Here is a 15,000-nt window from a genome sequence, read left to right as displayed (position 1 = left end):
GCCTTAGTTAAAGCCTCCCTGTTCTCCTCCCTTGACCCCACTGCTTTAGTTAAAGCCTCCCTGTTCTCCTCCCTTGACCCCACTGCCTTAGTTAAAGCCTCCCTGTTCTCCTCCCTTGACCCCACTGCCTTAATTAAAGCCTCCCTGTTCTCCTCCCTTGACCCCACTGCTTTAGTTAAAGCCTCCCTGTTCTCCTCCCTTGACCCCACTGCCTTAGTTAAAGCCTCCCTGTTCTCCTAACTTGACCCCACTGCCTTAGTTAAAGCCTCCTGTTCTCCTCCCTTGAGCCCACTGCCTTAGTTAAAGCCTCCTGTTCTCCTCCCTTGACCCCACTGCCTTAGTTAAAGCCTCCCTGTTCTCCTCCCTTGACCCCATGCCCACTGCCTTAGTTAAAGCCTCCCTGTTCTCCTCCCTTGACCCAATGCCCACTGCCTTAGTTAAAGCCTCCCTGTTCTCCTCCCTTGACCCCACTGCCTTAGTTAAAGCCTCCCTGTTCTCCTCCCTTGACCCCACTGCCTTAGTTAAAGCCTCCCTGTTCTCCTCCCTTGACCCCACTGCCTTAGTTAAAGCCTCCCTGTTCTCCTCCCTTGAGCCCACTGCCTTAGTTAAAGCCTCCCTGTTCTCCTCCCTTGAGCCCACTGCCTTAGTTAAAGCCTCCCTGTTCTCCTCCCTTGACCCCACTGCCTTAGTTAAAGCCTCCCTGTTCTCCTCCCTTGACCCCACTGCCTTAGTTAAAGCCTCCCTGTTCTCCTCCCTTGACCCCATGCCCACTGCCTTAGTTAAAGCCTCCCTGTTCTCCTCCCTTGACCCCACTGCCTTAGTTAAAGCCTCCCTGTTCTCCTCCCTTGACCCCACTGCCTTAGTTAAAGCCTCCCTGTTCTCCTCCCTTGACCCCACTGCCTTAGTTAAAGCCTCCCTGTTCTCCTCCCTTGACCCCACTGCCTTAGTTAAAGCCTCCCTGTTCTCCTCCCTTGACCCCACTGCCTTAGTTAAAGCCTCCCTGTTCTCCTCCCTTGACCCCATGCCCACTGCCTTAGTTAAAGCCTCCCTGTTCTCCTCCCTTGACCCCACTGCCTTAGTTAAAGCCTCCCTGTTCTCCTCCCTTGAGCCCACTGCCTTAGTTAAAGCCTCCCTGTTCTCCTCCCTTGACCCCACTGCCTTAGTTAAAGCCTCCTGTTCTCCTCCCTTGAGCCCACTGCCTTAGTTAAAGCCTCCTGTTCTCCTCCCTTGAGCCCACTGCCTTAGTTAAAGCCTCCCTGTTCTCCTCCCTTGACCCCACTGCCTTAGTTAAAGCCTCCCTGTTCTCCTCCCTTGACCCCACTGCCTTAGTTAACACCTCCCCCCGTGCTCCTCCCTTGACCCCACTGCCTTAGTTAAAGCCTCCCTGTTCTCCTCCCTTGACCCCACTGCCTTAGTTAAAGCCTCCCTGTTCTCCTCCCTTGACCCCACTGCCTTAGTTAACACCTCCCTGTTCTCCTCCCTTGACCCCATGCCCACTGCCTTAGTTAACACCTCCCTGTTCTCCTCCCTTGACCCCATGCCCACTGCCTTAGTTAAAGCCTCCTGTTCTCTGCCCTTGACGCCACTGCCTTAGTTAAAGTCTCCCTGTTCTCCTCCCTTGACCCCACTGCCTTAGTTAAAGCCTCCTGTTCTCCTCCCTTGACCCCACTGCCTTAGTTAACACCTCCCTGTTCTCCTCCCTTGACCCCATGCCCACTGCCTTAGTTAAAGCCTCCCTGTTCTCCTCCCTTGACCCCACTGCCTTAGTTAAAGCCTCCCTGTTCTCTGCCCTTGACCCCACTGCCTTAGTTAAAGCCTCCCTGTTCTCCTCCCTTGACCCCACTGCCTTAGTTAAAGCCTCCCTGTTCTCCTCCCTTGAGCCCACTGCCTTAGTTAAAGCCTCCCTGTTCTCCTCCCTTGACCCCACTGCCTTAGTTAAAGCCTCCCTGTTCTCCTCCCTTGACCCCACTGCCTTAGTTAAAGCCTCCCTGTTCTCCTCCCTTGACCCCACTGCCTTAGTTAACACCTCCCTGTTCTCCTCCCTTGACCCCACTGCCTTAGTTAAAGCCTCCCTGTTCTCCTCCCTTGACCCCACTGCCTTAGTTAAAGCCTCCCTGTTCTCCTCCCTTGACCCCACTGCCTTAGTTAACACCTCCCTGTTCTCCTCCCTTGACCCCATGCCCACTGCCTTAGTTAACACCTCCCTGTTCTCCCCCTTGACCCCATGCCCACTGCCTTAGTTAAAGCCTCCCTGTTCTCCTCCCTTGACCCCACTGCCTTAGTTAAAGCCTCCTGTTCTCCTCCCTTGACCCCATGCCCACTGCCTTAGTTAAAGCATCCCTGTTCTCCTCCCCTGACCCCATGCCCACTGCCTTAGTTAAAGCCTCCTGTTCTCCTCCCTTGACCCCACTGCCTTAGTTAAAGCCTCCCTGTTCTCCTCCATTGACCCCACTGCCTTAGTTAAAGCCTCCTGTTCTCCTCCCTTGAGCCCACTGCCTTAGTTAAAGCCTCCCTGTTCTCCTCCCTTGAGCCCACTGCCTTAGTTAAAGCCTCCCTGTTCTCCTCCCTTGACCCCACTGCCTTAGTTAAAGCCTCCCTGTTCTCCTCCCTTGACCCCACTGCCTTAGTTAAAGCCTCCCTGTTCTCCTCCCTTGACCCCATGCCACTGCCTTAGTTAACGCCTCCCTGTTCTCCTCCCTTGACCCCACTGCCTTAGTTAAAGCCTCCCTGTTCTCCTCCCTTGAGCCCACTGCCTTAGTTAAAGCCTCCCTGTTCTCCTCCCTTGACCCCACTGCCTTAGTTAAAGCCTCCCTGTTCTCCTCCCTTGACCCCACTGCCTTAGTTAAAGCCTCCCTGTTCTCCTCCCTTGAGCCCACTGCCTTAGTTAAAGCCTCCCTGTTCTCCTCCCTTGACCCCACTGCCTTAGTTAACACCTCCCTGTTCTCCTCCCTTGACCCCACTGCCTTAGTTAAAGCCTCCCTGTTCTCCTCCCTTGAGCCCACTGCCTTAGTTAAAGCCTCCTGTTCTCCTCCCTTGACCCCACTGCCTTAGTTAAAGCCTCCCTGTTCTCCTCCCTTGAGCCCACTGCCTTAGTTAAAGCCTCCTGTTCTCCTCCCTTGAGCCCACTGCCTTAGTTAAAGCCTCCCTGTTCTCCTCCCTTGACCCCACTGCCTTAGTTAAAGCCTCCCTGTTCTCCTCCCTTGACCCCACTGCCTTAGTTAACACCTCCCCGTGCTCCTCCCTTGACCCCACTGCCTTAGTTAAAGCCTCCCTGTTCTCCTCCCTTGACCCCACTGCCTTAGTTAAAGCCTCCCTGTTCTCCTCCCTTGACCCCACTGCCTTAGTTAAAGCCTCCCTGTTCTCTGTCCTTGACCCAATGCCCACTGCCTTAGTTAACACCTCCCTGTTCTCCTCCCTTGACCCCATGCCCACTGCCTTAGTTAAAGCCTCCCTGTTCTCTGCCCTTGACCCCACTGCCTTAGTTAAAGCCTCCCTGTTCTCCTCCCTTGACCCCACTGCCTTAGTTAAAGCCTCCCTGTTCTCCTCCCTTGACCCCACTGCCTTAGTTAACACCTCCCTGTTCTCCTCCCTTGACCCCATGCCCACTGCCTTAGTTAAAGCCTCCCTGTTCTCCTCCCTTGACCCCACTGCCTTAGTTAAAGCCTCCCTGTTCTCTGCCCTTGACCCCACTGCCTTAGTTAAAGCCTCCCTGTTCTCCTCCCTTGACCCCACTGCCTTAGTTAAAGCCTCCCTGTTCTCCTCCCTTGACCCCACTGCCTTAGTTAAAGCCTCCCTGTTCTCCTCCCTTGAGCCCACTGCCTTAGTTAAAGCCTCCCTGTTCTCCTCCCTTGACCCCACTGCCTTAGTTAAAGCCTCCCTGTTCTCCTCCCTTGACCCCACTGCCTTAGTTAACACCTCCCTCCGTTCTCCTCCCTTGACCCCACTGCCTTAGTTAAAGCCTCCCTGTTCTCCTCCCTTGACCCCACTGCCTTAGTTAAAGCCTCCCTGTTCTCCTCCCTTGACCCCACTGCCTTAGTTAACGCCTCCCTGTTCTCCTCCCTTGACCCCATGCCCACTGCCTTAGTTAACACCTCCCTGTTCTCCTCCCTTGACCCCATGCCCACTGCCTTAGTTAAAGCCTCCCTGTTCTCTGCCCTTGACCCCACTGCCTTAGTTAAAGTCTCCCTGTTCTCCTCCCTTGACCCCACTGCCTTAGTTAACACCTCCCTGTTCTCCTCCCTTGACCCCATGCCCACTGCCTTAGTTAACACCTCCCTGTTCTCCTCCCTTGACCCCATGCCCACTGCCTTAGATAAAGCCTCCCTGTTCTCCTCCCTTGACCCCACTGCCTTAGTTAAAGCCTCCCTGTTCTCCTCCCTTGACCCCATGCCCACTGGCAGTAACTCCCATACTGAAGAAAGAGGGCCTGAGATCCTCACCAACTACAGGACCTCCTCAAACCTCCCCTTCCACCCCAACTACAGGACAACATCAAACCTCCACTTTCCACCCCAACTACAGGACTACCTCAAACCTCCCCTTCCTCACCAACTACAGGACTACCTCAAACCTCACCAACTACAGGACTACCTCAAACCTCCCCTTCCACCCCAACTACAGGACTACCTCAAACCTCCCCTTCCTCACCAACTACAGGACTACCTCAAACCTCCCCTTCCTCACCAACTACAGGACTACCTCAAATCTTCCCTTCCTCACCAACTACAGGACTACCTCAAACCTCCCCAACTACAGGACTACCTCAAACCTCCCCAACTACAGGACTACCTCAAACCTCCCCAACTACAGGACAACATCAAACCTCCCCTTCCTCACCAACTACAGGACTACCTCAAACCTCCCCTTCCTCACCAACTACAGGACTACCTCAAACCTCCCCTGCCTCAGCAACTACAGGACTACCTCAAACCTCCCCTTCCTCACCAACTACAGGACTACCTCAAACCTCCCCTTCCTCACCAACTACAGGACTACCTCAAACCGCCCCAACTACAGGACTACCTCAAACCTCCCCTTCCTCACCAACTACAGGACTACCTCAAATCTTCCCTTCCTCACCAACTACAGGACTACCTCAAACCTCCCCAACTACAGGACTTCCTCACCAACCACAGACCCTGTATCCACAACAGTGTCCCTGGTTAGTCTGTCATCATGTTTAGTGTTCTCCCTGTTTAGTCTGTCATCATGTTTAGTCTGTCATCATGTTTAGTGTTCTCCCTGGTTAGTCTGTCATCATGTTTAGTCTGTCATCATGTTTAGTCTGTCATCATGTTTAGTCTGTCATCATGTTTAGTGTTCTCCCTGGTTAGTCTGTCATCATGTTTAGTCTGTCATCATGTTTAGTGTTCTCCCTGGTTAGTCTGTCATCATGTTTAGTGTTCTCCTGGTTAGTCTGTCATCATGTTTAGTGTTCTCCTGGTTAGTCTGTCATCATGTTTAGTCTGTCATCATGTTTAGTCTGTCATCATGTTTAGTCTGTCATCATGTTTAGTCTGTCATCATGTTTAGTGTTCTCCTGGTTAGTCTGTCATCATGTTTAGTCTGTCATCATGTTTAGTTTTCTCCTGGTTAGTCTGTCATCATGTTTAGTCTGTCATCATGTTTAGTGTTCTCCCTGGTTAGTCTGTCATCATGTTTATTGTTCTCCTGGTTAGTCTGTCATCATGTTTAGTGTTCTCCTGGTTAGTCTGTCATCATGTTTAGTGTTCTCCCTGGTTAGTCTGTCATCATGTTTAGTGTTCTCCCTGGTTAGTCTGTCATCATGTTTAGTCTGTCATCATGTTTGGTGTTCTCCCTGGTTAGTCTGTCATCATGTTTAGTCTGTCATCATGTTTAGTGTTCTCCCTGGTTAGTCTGTCATCATGTTTAGTGTTCTCCCTGGTTAGTCTGTCATCATGTTTAGTGTTCTCCTGGTTAGTCTGTCATCATGTTTAGTGTTCTCCTGGTTAGTCTGTCATCATGTTTAGTGTTCTCCTGGTTAGTCTGTCATCATGTTTAGTGTTCTCCCTGGTTAGTCTGTCATCATGTTTAGTCTGTCATCATGTTTAGTCTGTCATCATGTTTAGTGTTCTCCCTGGTTAGTCTGTCATCGTGTGTAGTGTTCTCCCTGGTTAGTCTGTCATCATGTTTAGTCTGTCATCATATTTGGTGTTCTCCCTGGTTAGTCTGTCATCATGTTTAGTCTGTCATCATGTTTAGTCTGTCATCATGTTTAGTCTGTCATCATGTTTAGTGTTCTCCCTGGTTAGTCTGTCATTATGTTTAGTCTGTCATCATGTTTAGTGTTCTCCCTGGTTAGTCTGTCATCATGTTTAGTCTGTCATCATGTTTAGTGTTCTCCCTGGTTAGTCTGTCATCATGTTTAGTGTTCTCCCTGGTTAGTCTGTCATCATGTTTGGTGTTCTCCTGGTTAGTCTGTCATCATGTTTAGTCTGTCATCATGTTTAGTCTGTCATCATGTTTAGTCTGTCATCATGTTTAGTCTGTCATCATGTTTAGTCTGTCATCATGTTTAGTGTTCTCCTGGTTAGTCTGTCATCATGTTTAGTGTTCTCCTGGTTAGTCTGTCATCATGTTTAGTCTGTCATCATGTTTAGTGTTCTCCCTGGTTAGTCTGTCATCATGTTTAGTCTGTCATCATGTTTAGTCTGTCATCATGTTTAGTCTGTCATCATGTGTAGTGTTCTCCCTGTTTAGTCTGTCATCATGTTTAGTGTTCTCCCTGTTTAGTCTGTCATCATGTTTGGTGTTCTCCCTGGTTAGTCTGTCATCATGTTTAGTCTGTCATCATGTTTAGTGTTCTCCTGGTTAGTCTGTCATCATGTTTAGTGTTCTCCTGGTTAGTCTGTCATCATGTTTAGTGTTCTCCCTGGTTAGTCTGTCATCATGTTTAGTGTTCTCCTGGTTAGTCTGTCATCATGTTTAGTGTTCTCCCTGGTTAGTCTGTCATCATGTTTAGTGTTCTCCCTGGTTAGTCTGTCATCATGTTTAGTCTGTCATCATGTTTAGTCTGTCATCATGTTTAGTCTGTCATCATGTTTAGTGTTCTCCCTGGTTAGTCTGTCATCGTGTGTAGTGTTCTCCCTGGTTAGTCTGTCATCATGTTTAGTCTGTCATCATATTTGGTGTTCTCCTGGTTAGTCTGTCATCATGTTTAGTCTGTCATCATGTTTAGTCTGTCATCATGTTTAGTCTGTCATCATGTTTAGTGTTCTCCCTGGTTAGTCTGTCATTATGTTTAGTCTGTCATCATGTTTAGTGTTCTCCCTGGTTAGTCTGTCATCATGTTTAGTCTGTCATCATGTTTAGTGTTCTCCTGGTTAGTCTGTCATCATGTTTAGTGTTCTCCTGGTTAGTCTGTCATCATGTTTGGTGTTCTCCCTGGTTAGTCTGTCATCATGTTTAGTCTGTCATCATGTTTAGTCTGTCATCATGTTTAGTCTGTCATCATGTTTAGTCTGTCATCATGTTTAGTCTGTCATCATGTTTAGTGTTCTCCCTGGTTAGTCTGTCATCATGTTTAGTGTTCTCCCTGGTTAGTCTGTCATCATGTTTAGTCTGTCATCATGTTTAGTGTTCTCCCTGGTTAGTCTGTCATCATGTTTAGTCTGTCATCATGTTTAGTCTGTCATCATGTTTAGTCTGTCATCATGTGTAGTGTTCTCCTGTTTAGTCTGTCATCATGTTTAGTGTTCTCCCTGTTTAGTCTGTCATCATGTTTGGTGTTCTCCCTGGTTAGTCTGTCATCATGTTTAGTCTGTCATCATGTTTAGTCTGTCATCATGTTTAGTGTTCTCCCTGGTTAGTCTGTCATCATGTTTAGTGTTCTCCCTGGTTAGTCTGTCATCATGTTTAGTCTGTCATCATATTTAGTCTGTCATCATTTTTAGTCTGTAATCATGTTTAGTTTGTCATCATGTTTAGTGTTCTCCTGGTTAGTCTGTCATCATGTTTAGTGTTCTCCCTGGTTAGTCTGTCATCATGTTTAGTCTGTCATCATGTTTAGTCTGTCATCATGTTTAGTCTGTCATCATGTTTAGTGTTCTCCCTGGTTAGTCTGTCATCATGTTTAGTCTGTCATCATGTTTAGTGTTCTCCTGGTTAGTCTGTCATCATGTTTAGTCTGTCATCATGTTTAGTCTGTCATCATGTTTAGTCTGTCATCATGTTTAGTGTTCTCCCTGGTTAGTCTGTCATCGTGTGTAGTGTTCTCCTGGTTAGTCTGTCATCATGTTTAGTCTGTCATCATATTTGTGTTCTCCTGGTTAGTCTGTCATCATGTTTAGTCTGTCATCATGTTTAGTCTGTCATCATGTTTAGTGTTCTCCCTGGTTAGTCTGTCATTATGTTTAGTCTGTCATCATGTTTAGTGTTCTCCTGGTTAGTCTGTCATCATGTTTAGTCCGTCCTCATGTTTAGTGTTCTCCCTGGTTAGTCTGTCATCATGTTTAGTGTTCTCCCTGGTTAGTCTGTCATCATGTTTGGTGTTCTCCCTGGTTAGTCTGTCATCATGTTTAGTCTGTCATCATGTTTAGTCTGTCATCATGTTTAGTCTGTCATCATGTTTAGTCTGTCATCATGTTTAGTCTGTCATCATGTTTAGTGTTCTCCCTGGTTAGTCTGTCATCATGTTTAGTGTTCTCCCTGGTTAGTCTGTCATCATGTTTAGTCTGTCATCATGTTTAGTGTTCTCCCTGGTTAGTCTGTCATCATGTTTAGTCTGTCATCATGTTTAGTCTGTCATCATGTTTAGTCTGTCATCATGTGTAGTGTTCTCCCTGTTTAGTCTGTCATCATGTTTAGTGTTCTCCCTGTTTAGTCTGTCATCATGTTTGGTGTTCTCCCTGGTTAGTCTGTCATCATGTTTAGTCTGTCATCATGTTTAGTCTGTCATCATGTTTAGTGTTCTCCCTGGTTAGTCTGTCATCATGTTTAGTGTTCTCCCTGGTTAGTCTGTCATCATGTTTAGTCTGTCATCATATTTAGTCTGTCATCATTTTTAGTCTGTAATCATGTTTAGTCTGTCATCATGTTTAGTGTTCTCCTGGTTAGTCTGTCATCATGTTTAGTGTTCTCCCTGGTTAGTCTGTCATCATGTTTAGTCTGTCATCATGTTTAGTCTGTCATCATGTTTAGTCTGTCATCATGTTTAGTGTTCTCCCTGGTTAGTCTGTCATCATGTTTAGTCTGTCATCATGTTTAGTGTTCTCCCTGGTTAGTCTGTCATCATGTTTAGTCTGTCATCATGTTTAGTCTGTCATCATGTTTAGTCTGTCATCATGTTTAGTATTCTCCCTGGTTAGTCTGTCATCGTGTGTAGTGTTCTCCTGGTTAGTCTGTCATCATGTTTAGTCTGTCATCATGTTTAGTCTGTCATCATGTTTAGTCTGTCATCATGTTTAGTGTTCTCCCTGGTTAGTCTGTCATCATGTTTAGTCTGTCATCATGTTTAGTGTTCTCCTGGTTAGTCTGTCATCATGTTTAGTCTGTCATCATGTTTAGTGTTCTCCCTGGTTAGTCTGTCATCGTGTGTAGTGTTCTCCTGGTTAGTCTGTCATCATGTTTAGTCTGTCATCATATTTTGGTGTTCTCCCTGGTTAGTCTGTCATCATGTTTAGTCTGTCATCATGTTTAGTCTGTCATCATGTTTAGTCTGTCATCATGTTTAGTGTTCTCCCTGGTTAGTCTGTCATTATGTTTAGTCTGTCATGTTTAGTGTTCTCCCTGTTAGTCTGTCATCATGTTTAGTCTGTCATCATGTTTAGTGTTCTCCCTGGTTAGTCTGTCATCATGTTTAGTGTTCTCCTGGTTAGTCTGTCATCATGTTTGGTGTTCTCCCTGGTTAGTCTGTCATCATGTTTAGTCTGTCATCATGTTTAGTCTGTCATCATGTTTAGTCTGTCATCATGTTTAGTCTGTCATCATGTTTAGTCTGTCATCATGTTTAGTGTTCTCCCTGGTTAGTCTGTCATCATGTTTAGTGTTCTCCCTGGTTAGTCTGTCATCATGTTTAGTCTGTCATCATGTTTAGTGTTCTCCTGGTTAGTCTGTCATCATGTTTAGTCTGTCATCATGTTTAGTCTGTCATCATGTTTAGTCTGTCATCATGTGTAGTGTTCTCCCTGTTTAGTCTGTCATCATGTTTAGTGTTCTCCTGTTTAGTCTGTCATCATGTTTGGTGTTCTCCCTGGTTAGTCTGTCATCATGTTTAGTCTGTCATCATGTTTAGTCTGTCATCATGTTTAGTGTTCTCCCTGGTTAGTCTGTCATCATGTTTAGTGTTCTCCTGGTTAGTCTGTCATCATGTTTAGTCTGTCATCATATTTAGTCTGTCATCATTTTTAGTCTGTAATCATGTTTAGTCTGTCATCATGTTTAGTGTTCTCCCTGGTTAGTCTGTCATCATGTTTAGTGTTCTCCCTGGTTAGTCTGTCATCATGTTTAGTCTGTCATCATGTTTAGTCTGTCATCATGTTTAGTCTGTCATCATGTTTAGTGTTCTCCCTGGTTAGTCTGTCATCATGTTTAGTCTGTCATCATGTTTAGTGTTCTCCTGGTTAGTCTGTCATCATGTTTAGTCTGTCATCATGTTTAGTCTGTCATCATGTTTAGTCTGTCATCATGTTTAGTGTTCTCCTGGTTAGTCTGTCATCGTGTGTAGTGTTCTCCTGGTTAGTCTGTCATCATGTTTAGTCTGTCATCATATTTGGTGTTCTCCTGGTTAGTCTGTCATCATGTTTAGTCTGTCATCATGTTTAGTCTGTCATCATGTTAGTCTGTCATCATGTTTAGTGTTCTCCCTGGTTAGTCTGTCATTATGTTTAGTCTGTCATCATGTTTAGTGTTCTCCCTGGTTAGTCTGTCATCATGTTTAGTCTGTCCCATGTTTAGTGTTCTCCTGGTTAGTCTGTCATCATGTTTAGTGTTCTCCCTGGTTAGTCTGTCATCATGTTTGGTGTTCTCCCTGGTTAGTCTGTCATCATGTTTAGTCTGTCATCATGTTTAGTCTGTCTCATGTTTAGTCTGTCATCATGTTTAGTCTGTCATCATGTTTAGTCTGTCATCATGTTTAGTGTTCTCCCTGGTTAGTCTGTCATCATGTTTAGTGTTCTCCCTGGTTAGTCTGTCATCATGTTTAGTCTGTCATCATGTTTAGTGTTCTCCCTGGTTAGTCTGTCATCATGTTTAGTCTGTCATCATGTTTAGTCTGTCATCATGTTTAGTCTGTCATCATGTGTAGTGTTCTCCCTGTTTAGTCTGTCATCATGTTTAGTGTTCTCCTGTTTAGTCTGTCATCATGTTTGGTGTTCTCCCTGGTTAGTCTGTCATCATGTTTAGTCTGTCATCATGTTTAGTCTGTCATCATGTTTAGTGTTCTCCCTGGTTAGTCTGTCATCATGTTTAGTGTTCTCCCTGGTTAGTCTGTCATCATGTTTAGTCTGTCATCATATTTAGTCTGTCATCATGTTTAGTCTGTAATCATGGTTAGTCTGTCATCATGTTTAGTGTTCTCCCTGGTTAGTCTGTCATCATGTTTAGTGTTCTCCCTGGTTAGTCTGTCATCATGTTTAGTGTTCTCCCTGTTTAGTCTGTCATCATGTCTGTCATCATGTTTAGTGTTCTCCTGGTTAGTCTGTCATCATGTTTAGTCTGTCATCATGTTTAGTCTGTCATCATGTTTAGTCTGTCATCATGTTTAGTCTGTCATCATGTTTAATCTCCCTGGTTAGTCTGTCATCATGTTTAGTCTGTCATCATGTTTAGTGTTCTCCTGGTTAGTCTGTCATCATGTTTAGTGTTCTCCCTGGTTAGTCTGTCATCATGTTTAGTGTTCTCCCTGTTAGTCTGTCATCATGTTTAGTGTTCTCCTGGTTAGTCTGTCATCATGTTTAGTGTTCTCCTGGTTAGTCTGTCATCATGTTTAGTGTTCTCCCTGGTTAGTCTGTCATCATGTTTAGTCTGTCTCATGTTTAGTCTGTCATCATGTTTAGTGTTCTCCCTGGTTAGTCTGTCATCATGTTTAGTGTTCTCCCTGGTTAGTCTGTCATCATGTTTAGTCTGTCATCATGTTTAGTCTGTTCATCATGGTTAGTCTGTCATCATGTTTAGTGTTCTCCCTGGTTAGTCTGTCATCATGTTTAGTCTGTCATCATGTTTAGTCTGTCATCATGTTTAGTCTGTCATCATGTTTAGTCTGTCATCATGTTTAGTGTTCTCCCTGGTTAGTCTGTCATGTTTAGTCTGTCATCATGTTTAGTGTTCTCCCTGGTTAGTCTGTCATCATGTTTAGTGTTCTCCCTGGTTAGTCTGTCATCATGTTTAGTGTTCTCCTGTTAGTCTGTCATCATGTTTAGTGTTCTCCCTGGTTAGTCTGTCATCATGTTTAGTGTTCTCTCCTGGTTAGTCTGTCATCATGTTTAGTCTGTCATCATGTTTAGTCTGTCATCATGTTTAGTCTGTCATCATGTTTAGTCTGGTTAGTCATCATGTTTAGTGTCATCTCTCCTGGTTAGTCTGTCATCATGTTTAGTGTTCTCCTGGTTAGTCTGTCATCATGTTTAGTGTTCTCCTGGTTAGTCTGTCATCATGATTAGTCTGTTCATCTGTCATCATGTTTAGTCTGTCATCATGTTTAGTCTGTCATCATGTTTAGTGTTCTCCCTGGTTAGTCTGTCATCATGTTTAGTCTGTCATCATGTTTAGTCTGTCATCCCTGGTTAGTCTGTCATCATGTTTAGTCTGTCATCATGTTTAGTGTTCTCCTGGTTAGTCTGTCATCATGTTTATTGTTCTCCCTGGTTAGTCTGTCATCATGTTTAGTGTTCTCCTGGTTAGTCTGTCATCATGTTTAGTGTTCTCCCTGGTTAGTCTGTCATCATGTTTAGTGTTCTCCCTGGTTAGTCTGTCATCATGTTTAGTGTTCTCCTGGTTAGTCTGTCATCATGTTTAGTCTGTCATCATGTTTAGTGTTCTCCCTGGTTAGTCTGTCATCATGTTTAGTGTTCTCCCTGGTTAGTCTGTCATCATGTTTAGTGTTCTCCTGGTTAGTCTGTCATCATGTTTAGTGTTCTCCCTGGTTAGTCTGTCATCATGTTTAGTGTTCTCCCTGGTTAGTCTGTCATCATGTTTAGTGTTCTCCCTGGTTAGTCTGTCATCATGTTTAGTCTGTCATCATGTTTAGTCTGTCATCATGTTTAGTCTGTCTCATGTTTAGTCTGTCATCATGTTTAGTGTTCTCCCTGGTTAGTCTGTCATCATGTTTAGTGTTCTCCCTGGTTAGTCTGTCATCATGTTTAGTCTGTCATCATGGTTAGTCTGTCTCCCTGTTTAGTCTGTCATCATGTTTAGTCTGTCATCATGTTTAGTCTGTCATCATGTTTAGTCTGTCATCATGTTTAGTGTTCTCCCTGGTTAGTCTGTCATAGTCTGTCATCATGTTTAGTGTTCTCCCTGGTTAGTCTGTCATCATGTCTGTCATCATGTTTAGTGTTCTCCTGGTTAGTCTGTCATCATGTTTAGTGTTCTCCTGGTTAGTCTGTCATCATGTTTAGTCTGTCATCATGTTTAGTCTGTCATCATGTTTAGTCTGTCATCATGTTTAGTCTGTCATCATGTTTAGTCTGTCATCATGTTTAGTGTTCTCCCTGGTTAGTCTGTCATCATGTTTAGTGTTCTCCCTGGTTAGTCTGTCATCATGTTTAGTCTGTCATCATGTTTAGTGTTCTCCTGGTTAGTCTGTCATCATGTTTAGTCTGTCATCATGTTTAGTCTGTCATCATGTTTAGTCTGTCATCATGTGTAGTGTTCTCCCTGGTTAGTCTGTCATCATGTTTAGTGTTCTCCTGTTTAGTCTGTCATCATGTTTGGTGTTCTCCTGGTTAGTCTGTCATCATGTTTAGTCTGTCTCCTGTTTAGTCTGTCATCATGTTTAGTGTTCTCCCTGGTTAGTCTGTCATCATGTTTAGTGTTCTCCCTGGTTAGTCTGTCATCATGTTTAGTCTGTCATCATATTTAGTCTGTCATCATGTTTAGTCTGTAATCATGTTTAGTCTGTCATCATGTTTAGTGTTCTCCTGGTTAGTCTGTCATCATGTTTAGTGTTCTCCCTGGTTAGTCTGTCATCATGTTTAGTCTGTCATCATGTTTAGTCTGTCATCATGTTTAGTCTGTCATCATGTTTAGTGTTCTCCCTGGTTAGTCTGTCATCATGTTTAGTCTGTCATCATGTTTAGTCTGTCATCATGTTTAGTCTGTCATCATGTTTAGTCTGTCATCATGTTTAGTGTTCTCCCTGGTTAGTCTGTCATCATGTTTAGTCTGTCATCATGTTTAGTGTTCTCCCTGGTTAGTCTGTCATCATGTTTAGTGTTCTCCCTGGTTAGTCTGTCATCATGTTTAGTGTTCTCCTGGTTAGTCTGTCATCATGTTTAGTGTTCTCCTGGTTAGTCTGTCATCATGTTTAGTCTGTCATCATGTTTAGTCTGTCATCATGTTTAGTCTGTCATCATGTTTAGTGTTCTCCCTGGTTAGTCTGTCATCATGTTTAGTCTGTCATCATGTTTAGTGTTCTCCCTGGTTAGTCTGTCATCATGTTTAGTCTGTCATCATGTTTAGTCTGTCATGTTTGGTGTTCATGGTTAGTCTGTCATCATGTTTAGTCTGTCATCATGTTTAGTCTGTCATCATGTTTAGTCTGTCATCATGTTTAGTGTTCTCCCTGTTTAGTCTGTCATCATGTTTAGTGTTCTCCCTGGTTAGTCTGTCATCATGTTTGGTGTTCTCCTGGTTAGTCTGTCATCATGTTTAGTCTGTCATCATGTTTAGTCTGTCATCATGTTTAGTCTGTCATCATGTTTAGTGTTCTCCCTGTTTAGTCTGTCATCATGTTTAGTGTTCTCCCTGTTTAGTCTGTCATCATGTTTAGTGTTCTCCTGGTTAGTCTGTCATCATGTTTAGTCTGTCATCATGTTTAGTGTT

At 44.6% G+C, this 15,000-nt stretch overlaps 1 pseudogene; it reads right to left on the bottom strand.

Annotated features, from left to right (window-relative positions):
- The window catches only part of LOC127924518 (ephrin type-A receptor 6-like), an 84,969-nt pseudogene that overhangs the window by 27,638 nt on the left and 42,331 nt on the right, over positions 1-15,000 (bottom strand).

The sequence above is a fragment of the Oncorhynchus keta genome, unplaced genomic scaffold (genome assembly GCF_023373465.1).
Source record: "Oncorhynchus keta strain PuntledgeMale-10-30-2019 unplaced genomic scaffold, Oket_V2 Un_contig_4184_pilon_pilon, whole genome shotgun sequence".
Lineage (NCBI taxonomy): Eukaryota > Metazoa > Chordata > Actinopteri > Salmoniformes > Salmonidae > Oncorhynchus > Oncorhynchus keta.
The sequence above is the reverse complement of the archived record's forward strand: the minus strand, read 5'-3'. Positions and strand labels throughout refer to the sequence as shown.